Source organism: Anoplophora glabripennis, unplaced genomic scaffold (genome assembly GCF_000390285.2).
Source record: "Anoplophora glabripennis isolate ALB-LARVAE unplaced genomic scaffold, Agla_2.0 scaffold176, whole genome shotgun sequence".
NCBI lineage: Eukaryota > Metazoa > Arthropoda > Insecta > Coleoptera > Cerambycidae > Anoplophora > Anoplophora glabripennis.
In genome coordinates, this window is record NW_019416336.1 from 649,058 (window position 1) to 659,322 (window position 10,265).

Here is a 10,265-nt window from a genome sequence, read left to right on the forward strand (position 1 = left end):
TTGGTCTGTTTGGATTCTTAAATGGCAACCGCCACTATAGTGATGCGTGATCAGTTTTCAGGAACTAACAAAAGAAATATTTGTGAAAAAGCTCGATAATTTTAATAGATTCTGAAAGCTTCCCGAAACTTTTAGCAGATGAATGGGTAACTATGTCGCATACTACTAATCGTAGGTGTAGGGTCCCAAGAAATTTATTATTTCTTGTCTTTTGGTACTGGCCATGTTAGGATACTCTTAGTTTTCTTTGAGTCAGTATCCCCTTAATCACTAGAAATAATAGAGCGCTATACTATCGATGAGCGAGTGAAGATTGTGAAAATTCGTTATAAGTACGGAGAGTGTGTATATGAGACTGTCAGCAAATTACGTGGCAATCTCGGTAGAAGGAACAGCCCGAATAAAACGACTATGAAAATATTAGTTGAACAAATAGATTCTGCAGACAATAAAAAACAGACCGGCCGCGTACTGGAACTTAAAGTTTGCACCAAATTTTTTTTTTATTTTCTACACCATTTTTTATATCGGTCTTATTAGTTCCTTATTCAACTTGTTTTCAAGAATTATAATGTTCCTGTAACAGCGTACTAAAAAAACGTGACTTTAGTAATGGATGTCTCGACTTTTCTTTATAATATTTTCCCCTAGCGTTGAGAATAAAGGTACTTTACTCTTGGGCCGATTTGCAGTTTTTGTCTGCCCCTCGTATATAACAAACATGAAGTTCGATGGGCGCTATTTTGATTTGACAACATGCAGAGACAACTGACAATCGAAGGAATTTATTAAATTTATACATAAAGTTTTTTCCCATATGGTGCAAACTTTTTGTATAGCGCTGTATACAGGGTGTAAGAAGTTTGACTGCCATTACTTCAGCATGAGATAAAGTAATCATAAATAAACAAAAAAGTTGTATATTACAGGGGCGTGAGATTAACAGTTTTCAAAATACAGCGAGTATTAATATTGGGGAGTTTCATCACAACGTGACAACAGCGCTACACAGCTGATGCACACCACGTGTGCACACGGCAGACTTATCCTACGGAAAAAATGTAAACAACTATTATTGTGAATCCTTTACTAAATTTCAAGACAATTGTTTTCCGGTTTTGAAACGAATAAAATAGAATATATCGATTTTGTAATACGAAGATAGTGTTGTCTTAAATTTTAGCTGGAATATTAGTAATTATAAATCTCTTAAAACAGGAATTTAACTTTTAATCAAATTATGAATTTGAAAAATATGTAATTAAAGTACCCAAAGATTCACGTGGTCCAAATTAAACGTATTAAAAATAAAAAAGCAGAATTCAGTATTTTTTAAACGCACAAGTGCAAAACAAACTACAACATATGCTCAAAATGTCCACCACCATTTTCGATGCTCGCACAACACCTTCGAATCCAATTTTCGCGCACTCTGGAAATTATCACGTATGGTAAACATTGTAGTCGAGGAAATAAAGCACTGAACCTCCGAAATTTTTCGAAGTCGTATCAAGATTTGGTTTTTGGCATTCGGTTTCTAAAATTATGTGAAAAAAATGTATCAACTTTGTATTATCTTTTTCGGCCAAATTGCATTTGTGCAGTGCAAAATGTATCAGGAAAAATGCATTTTTTAAAGTTACTTAGAAAAAAATCATAACTCGGTTAATAATGCCTGAAATGGACTCAAATCAGGGTCCTGGGTGTTTTCGAGCTCGCTGAATGTGACCTTCAAATTGATTCATCGCCGACCTGGAGCTTAGGATTGATGATGATGATGAACGTCATCTCCGAGGCTTCTCCTGAATTTCACTCTTAAATGCAACGAGACTTGACACCCGGGGGTTTTTCGGCTCGCTGATTTCTAATCTTGCGTCGGCGAGTACCCCCCGGATACCTGGTGCACCGGAACCTGGACATGGACGTCATCTCTGGGAGTTTTCCTGTAAAATTCGCGTAAGCAAGCAGAAAATCGCATCAGGGTTTTTTTCGGGGCGCTCTTCTCGAATCTGGCATCGGCGACCACTCCCCGGACACCTGGTGCACCGGGACCTGGACATGGACGTCATCTCCGGGAGTTTTCCTGTAAAATTCGCGTAAACGGGCCAAAAATCGCATCAGAGGGTCTTTCGGGGCGCTCTTCTCGAATCTGACGTCGGCGACCAACCCCCGGACACCTGGTGCACCGGAACCTGAACCTTTAAATCGGCGTCATCACCAGAAAAATCAATAAACAGTGAATTTTCAATATATTTGCGACTGCCGTTAATACTGCAACAACTTGTTTGGAATTGTTGGTCTCATTTAAAGTATGCTAGATGAAAATAGAGGGAATAAATTGAATGAATGTCACAATGTATGCGTGTTGTCTCAAAAACAAATTAAAATCATTTATTTCCAAATCAATTGCCATTTCTAACCTACTCTTAACTTCAATTTAATTTAACTCAAATATAATCTAACTCCATTTTATCCTAATCTAATCAACTATTAACTTTAATTTGAAAATATTCTACTAAATATCATTTTCATCATCACATATTAACCTTGTTCATCTTCATCATCTATAGCCTGGGGGCCCACAGTCGTGCATGCGTCATATTATAAGGTGATTTCGAAAAGAGCACCCCGAAAAAACCCCTGATGCGATTTTCGGCTCGTTTACGCTAATTTTACAGGAAAACTCCCGATGATGACGTCCATGTCCAGGTTCCGGTGCACCAGGTGTCCGGGGGGTGCTTGCCGATGCCCGAAAAACCCTCGGGTGTCAAGTCTCGTTGCATTTAAGAGTGAAATTCAGGAGAAGCCTCGGAGATGACGTTCATCATCAATCCTAAGCTCCAGGTCAACGATGGACCAATTTGAAGGTCACATTCGGGATCAGCGACCTCGAAAACCCGCAGGACCCTGATCTGAGTCCATTCCAGGCATTATTAACCGAGTTATGAATTTTTTATAAGTGACTTTAAAAAATGCATTTTTTCGGATGCATTTTGCACTGCACAAATGCAATTTAGCCGAAAAACATATACAAAGTTGCTACATTTTTTCCACATAATTTTATAAACCGAATGCAAAAAACCATGTGGCACATTTAAGAGTAAGTAGCACTGCATATAATCATGTACCAAAGGAGCTAAGACAAAAGCTTGATGCAAAAAAAAAAATAAAAATAAATAAATAAAAAATTTAAAAAAAAAATTTAAAAAATAAAAAAGAAAGTGACATAAAAAATTATTGAACTGTTAAAATATAGTTTTGTATTTTTAAAAGATAATAAAGGAGAGAGAAGGAAGTCCGAGTGATTATTTGTAATAGAAATTTGACAATTTCGGCTCTTTTTGTGCTTTATTTCCTCGACTATTAAAAAAGCAAGGAGAAACACCTCAAGAAAACGAAACAGTGGTACACCAACTGAATTGCGTATTGTTGGTTGTTAGACACCTTAGTACCTCGTGTTAACCCTCGCGCAGGTGTCACATTGCTCGATATGAGTTTTATCGAATTTTAAATATTACAACGCTAATTATTTTTTAGAATTAAGCATAAAGAAGTTCAAAAAAGTAATAAACATTGTATTTTATTGCACGCGTTATGTCAATATTCCTTAATTAATCGAATTTGTGTACAGATTTGTTGCAGATTTTGATAATTTTTTTTCTCGGAAATGGTTGAGCTTGGAACCCATGTCATATGTTTTTTTTGTTTATTTTAATGTATTCTATCGTCTGTTAAAATTAAGGCGGTCAAACTTGTAACACCCTGTATACAGATCTAGATCATAGATCCATTACATTTATATTAGATATATACGATCTATGACAAATCACCTTGTAAAATATGCTTGTTCTATCAAACTCTTGTAGTGTCAATAAAATTTAAATGTAATTTAGTAGACAAAAGCTATGTAATCATCCATTTTAAAAATCGAAATAGGCAATTAAAGCGTGTGATACTACTGGGATGTTATTAAAATGCAACGATAAATACATTACCACCTGCTTCATTATTTACATAGGTATTCAGATATTTTTGCTTCCCAAATAAAATCCAGTAGAGCGGACCAAAGAAAAATTTTCCCTCCTCTGATAATTCCCTCGTTATCAACCACATGTTCCGCTCCGTAACGATGCTGCCACCATAACGACTTACAATTTCTTTAAATAAATGACAGCTCACGATTTAAAATAAGCAGTCCCTGTTTTAATGTAAGAGAGGAGCCTGAGAATCTTAACATGGTACGCGGCGCAAGAGAAGGTAGAGGATCTTTTTTTTTTGAAGTTACTCAGCTCGGTCCAGGTACCGTGTGGACCAATGAGCGAGGTCCTCTGGGTTATGGGAGGCCTTTTCTCATTAGGATGCACTTTGGGTAAACGCCTCTTTGTGATTACACGTCAGGTGTGAGTGATTACCTGGACGCAGCGCCGGAAGTATAACCGTATCTAGGACTGGTCCTCTGTAATCCGGTTTTCAGATCTTTGTTCAGATGCTGTGAGATGTGCTTCCCGTGTACGGCAGGTTGCCTAGTACTGCTGGTTAAAAGAGTCCCATTAAATAAATGTAAATATTCCCGTGCAAATGCCGACGCAAGATGAAGATGATGTACAGGGTGATGCGATAACTTCCCAACTAACAATCTGATGTTTGATAAAAGCTGAATGTTTTCTATAAAACAAAATTTAGAAAATATTACAGTTATTAGAAAATATTTTATTATGACTGTGACAGGTATAAACATACAGTGTGTCTCCAGATGGGGTACCCATAGACCTAGTGAACTATGGACTGGCCCTAGAATGAGAAAGGCAGATGAAGCTAGTGCAGACAAATACCGGTAATACAAATAATGGTACATGGGTATACCGGTACAAAATACCGTAAACAAATCTTAGAGTAAAAGTCATGTGAAAACTAAATATGATGCAGCCGTATTCATTGATCAATTGCGTAAAGGGACGTTGAAGTGGAGAAAAAATAAAATTTCATAGGTAGAAAAGAGGTTATGATGGTACCAACATGTTTATACTTTTCGCATCTTTCTGAAAATAATGACCAAGTATATAGTTGTCTCTGATGATAACATGTTTGATTATATTTTTCCCTCATCCTCAAAATAAAATGTCATTTTAACGTAAAAATTTCGCCCCCCTTAAGTGTGTCACGCTTCAAATTATTTTTTAACATCAAAATAAATAAACAGTTTCAACTGAATTGTGCTTATAATATGCTTTAGCAAAACTTCTCTTTAAATAATATGTTGAAAAAGAAAGCATCGATATAGTTTTGCAAAGCAAGATAGTATGAACTATTTAAAACAACTACTTCAGAAGAGCTTGCAGTAATTTTAACTGATCGACCTTACGATATGAGGAAAATAAATGTAGAAATACATAAAGAAGGCATTATAAAAACTATTTGGAAAATTGTAACTATGAATATTTTTTAAATATGTATAATCAAATATCGTTGACTTTAAATTTCTATACATTCAAGTAGTAATCAAATATGTAATAAAATATACAGGGGGTCCAAAAAAATTTCAAAAAGTTAAATTTTCCCTAAGCAAAGTGTCTTTAATTTTTGTTCTCGTTAAAAACTGTGTTTAACAAAGTTGTTCGAGACTCAAGAAATGCAAATACGAGGTTCAGTAAAAAAAGAAGAATAATCACATTTTGTAGACAGATATTGTAAAAAATAAGTAAACTTTTAATTTAATTAATATAAAAATAGCTTGGTAGAACAATTTCTGGGTTGGTTGCCACGTCGTTGGTTTAAGTTTCTTGATTTTTCGAGAGACATATCGCTCTCTTCTTCAGAAATAACTCCATAAGAAAGTTTTCGAGGTTTTGAAAAGAGCGATTTGTCTCTCAAAGGTAACTTTTCTAATTAAAAAATAGAAATAACAAATTAGGAGTGGAATTAACAGCAACGAAGCAAGTCCTTCAACTTTTAAACCTTCAAGTAATTAATACACATTTTTCTAATCTTTTTCTAAATTCCTTGTACACACAAACGGGATCATTTCTTCGTTTATGGTGGCAACAGCTTCCTACATTTTTTGCTTAAATGTATCAGTGTTATCGTCAAAATCGCTTTAATACAGTTTTTGCTTTAGGTATCCCCATAAAAAATAATCCAATGGGGACAGGTCAGGTGCCCGTGCAGACCATAGCGCCCGATCCACTTGTTCGAGAAGTGAGCGTTAAGCCAATTTCTTAATAGAACTGTGGAATGTGCAAGCTGTCTTGTTGAAATATTAGTTTTCTTCTGAACTCTAAATTTTCGCTACCTAGTTCTGCCAAAACAAAATTATTGAGAATTTCCAAATACGAATTTTGATTAAGATTCTTCTTCCGCAAAGTAAGGATTATTTTACCATACATTATACCACACCAGACATTTACTTTTTTAAATTTTGACTATTAGTTATCAATCGAAAATTTGCATTATCTTGTCTACAGTGTCTACAATTTTGAGAAGATACCACGCTATTAGATGCGAATGTTGGTTCGTCAGTAAATAAAATATTGTGATCTGTTTTCAATCAGTTTCTAGACCATTGTTAAACAAAAGTCCAAACGACGACCATCATCTCCATCAAGCAATTTATGATTAAACACTGGTTTGAATGGAAAGATTTTGTTATATTCTAAAATTCTTGGAATATGAGATCTGCTAATATCTATGTTTTCTAACCTTTCTCCGAGTTACATCTTTGGACTGTCTTGTAAAGAGTCCATAACTACAATATTACCAGCATCGTTATCATTGTATTTTTTTTATCTGTTCAATATTCTTTACATCACCGGGCAGTAATCATTCGGCGGGCAGTTAATAAAAATAAATCTGCACTCTTAAAAATTGGGGTAAAAATCCAATACATTTGTGAATTTACACTACAGTATTACATAACAAGTAAAGTAAAATTAAATATTCTTCGTAATAATAAAAATATTTATATTTTACTAAGAAAGTTATGTGTTTTTACTTTATAATCTCAATTTCAGTAAATTTACACCGTGCTATTACCACAGTTAAAAAATTTTACAATAAAAATGTATATTTCATTTGGTTATGTGATTTTACATTAAAGGGTAAGTATATTTACAGAAGATTTAATGTAGAAACAACAGCGCGTCTAGACTAGCAATGATGCAATTGGTCAGACAGACCACGCTGTGTAGTTGTAGTAGTGAGTTGTGCGTATATTGTGCGTTATACTTATAATTAGTGATCTTTCTTAAAAAAGATAAAGGTAAGTTATTTAAACTAATTTATAATTTTAATAAATATGTGTGGAAGTAGTTTACTTTGTCATAACATTATTATTAGGTATAAATATTAATAATATGATGAGAAATAACCACTCTGCCTCGACCAGCATTGAATTACTTCCACAATATTTTACTCACATCTATTTCATTATTAGTTTTTTCTTCATTCTAAGGGTATTAAGCTAATTCTAATCAATTCATATAGTATGAAATAGTTCTTTGATAATAATTGATAATAAGCTGGATGCTGGATATGGTAAAGAAATAATTCCACAGACAAGGATGGAATCAGAAGCTATCTAAAATAACAATAATCTACGCAAATACACATGCCTGATATAATGAAATTATTAAATAACTTTCCTAATTACAAAATTTACTCTTAAACATTAGTACATAATTGTAGGATTATAGTGTAATACCTTTACAATAAAATAAATAGTTTATTTTGTAGTTTAGACTAGGAGTTATGAAACTATGTTTTATTCGTGTTTATTTTATACGAAAAAAGTTCTTTTCCTCGAAAAGATATGGATTACTGTAGGCAACTCTTAATTAAAAAAGCAATGTCTTAATTGTTAACAATTAACGATTTTATTGACTTGATAATGTGTACCAAAAAGTGGCTAGATAAAATTTAACAATATTAAGAATTCTTAACCATTGATTTGATACTCATATACAGGGTCATTCATTGAGAATGGGCAATCTCTAAACTGGACCAACAACAAAGTTGGAATTTTAATTTCAAATTTCTCAATAATTTTGAAATTTTCAGCAGAATCAACTCGAAAATTGGTGATTTTATGTTTTTTAGCACGAGAATTACGAATTTGATGCTGAATTTGCCGCTATCTGTACAGGTATTACTCTCTGTTACTTCAGTAAATCAGAACACATTTTGGTGTGTAGTAACTCCTGTTTAGAGATTGCCCATTCTTAATGATATACTTATTCTTAATATTTAAACTAACTTAATAACTTTTTTAAGAGGTCCAATTCTAATATGTTTGGGTTAGCTCGGCTGACTTGGAGGTTACATTACATTATATTTTTTGCTTTTTGATTAAATTTAATTTCGGATAACAGATAGTCAAAGTTGTCCACAATAAACATTATTTTAACAAAAACTTTCAGAACTACTTTACTTAAACTTTACTTTACTTTACTTAAATCCAGCGCTACGGAGTTAAATAGCATATCCTACTGGAATTTAATAAATTTATACCTATTAACGAAGTTTAAATTTGAAGTTAACAATAAGTACTTTATTATTTAATATTTATGTACAATAGCATTGCTGTTAGTGACATTTTATGTGAAATGTGTGTATTAAAACTTATTAACTGTTAATTAATAACAAAAGTTTAGCCAGCGCACAGCTCACTTTTGAATTTTTCTGCACAAAATTACATTGATGGGAATTGATTTAAGTTAGTTTGACACCTTTACGAAAAAGTAAAAAAAAAGGTATGTATTATAATTTTGTAGTATGAAACTTAAATGTTACATTATTCTAAATTATATCTACGTAAAATTTTCAACTTACACCATATGCATTATTTAGTGAAAATACACTGCATTTCTACATGTAGGTGTAAAAATATCTCTAAGGCCCGGTACTTTGAGTCTCGGTTAAGGTTTGATTAACTAATCAAGCGATTAGACTGTGATTTATAGAATAAATCAGTATATGTAAAGTCTAATCAGTCTGATGAGTTAATCAAGCTTTAACCGAGACTCAAAGTAATAAATAATACAATTTTACTGTGTAAACCTAAAAAACACAAAATAGTTTTACAACACCATTGTAAAAATAGTGTGTAAAACAAAAATTTTACATATTAAAATTACAATTTTAAATTGTAGAATTACAATTTTACATGATAACATTAATATTTTACAATGTAAAATTACATTTTATACAGTAAAATTACAATTTTACAAAGTAAAATTACAGTTTTACAAGGCAAAATTAAATTAGTACTTATTATGTAAAATCACACAGTAATATATGTATGGATCTATTTAAAATTACGATGTGAATTTACAACTTTTTTGTAAATTTATATAAGCTCAGTAATATTCAGGCACGAATCATAGGTAACAGAATTGCCAATGATTCGTGCCGTAATTTTACGTTTTTCAAGTTTTACATTTTTTGCAGTGTGTTCACTTTGATATTGATAAGGAAATATGTATGTATTATAGTTAAAAATTGCGGCATCTTTTCATTATTTGCAAAATGTCATTATCGTTCTTTTCTGACTAAACCCCATATTTAAACATTTCTTGAGATTTCGAACAACTTTGTTAAATACAGTTTTTAAAAATGAAAGGCACTTTGCTTAGTGAAAATATCACATTTTGACGCCGTGTATATTTGATTACTGTACATGGCTTCCTAAGATAAGCAAAATATATCAAGAAGAATTTTTTTTTCTTAAAATCAACAATAATGCGGCACACAACTACAGAATCAATCTCTAGGTAGACTATGACTCTGACAATAATGTTGTATAAAGTTTATTAAACAGCGACTACAAAGCGTTTTATAATTTTGCTGTAAAAACAATCTTAACACGTATTTCTAAAACAATTTAGCTAAAGCTAAATAGTCACTGGCAATTTTAATAGAACAAAATAGATTTTGCAGAACCGCAAAACAGTAATAAAATAAAATTGTAGGTACTGATATTTTAAAATTATAAAACAATTTTATTAGTGAGGATCGCTACCTTGGAAACCGTCGGAAATAGAAAAATGGTCAAACTGGAGTAAAGATGCATAATTTAACATGTAATCATTTCTCGGAGAAATTGAAAACATTTTTAATGGCTTGGATTTCCATTTTATGCTGTTTGTTTGAAATAAACACATTTTGAAACTAAGCTTATTTGTTTATTACAGTAATTATATTAATCTGTTCCGAAAACGTGAAAAAAATGATTAAAATGAGATGAAATTCTGAAAGATAGCTAAAATTTTAGA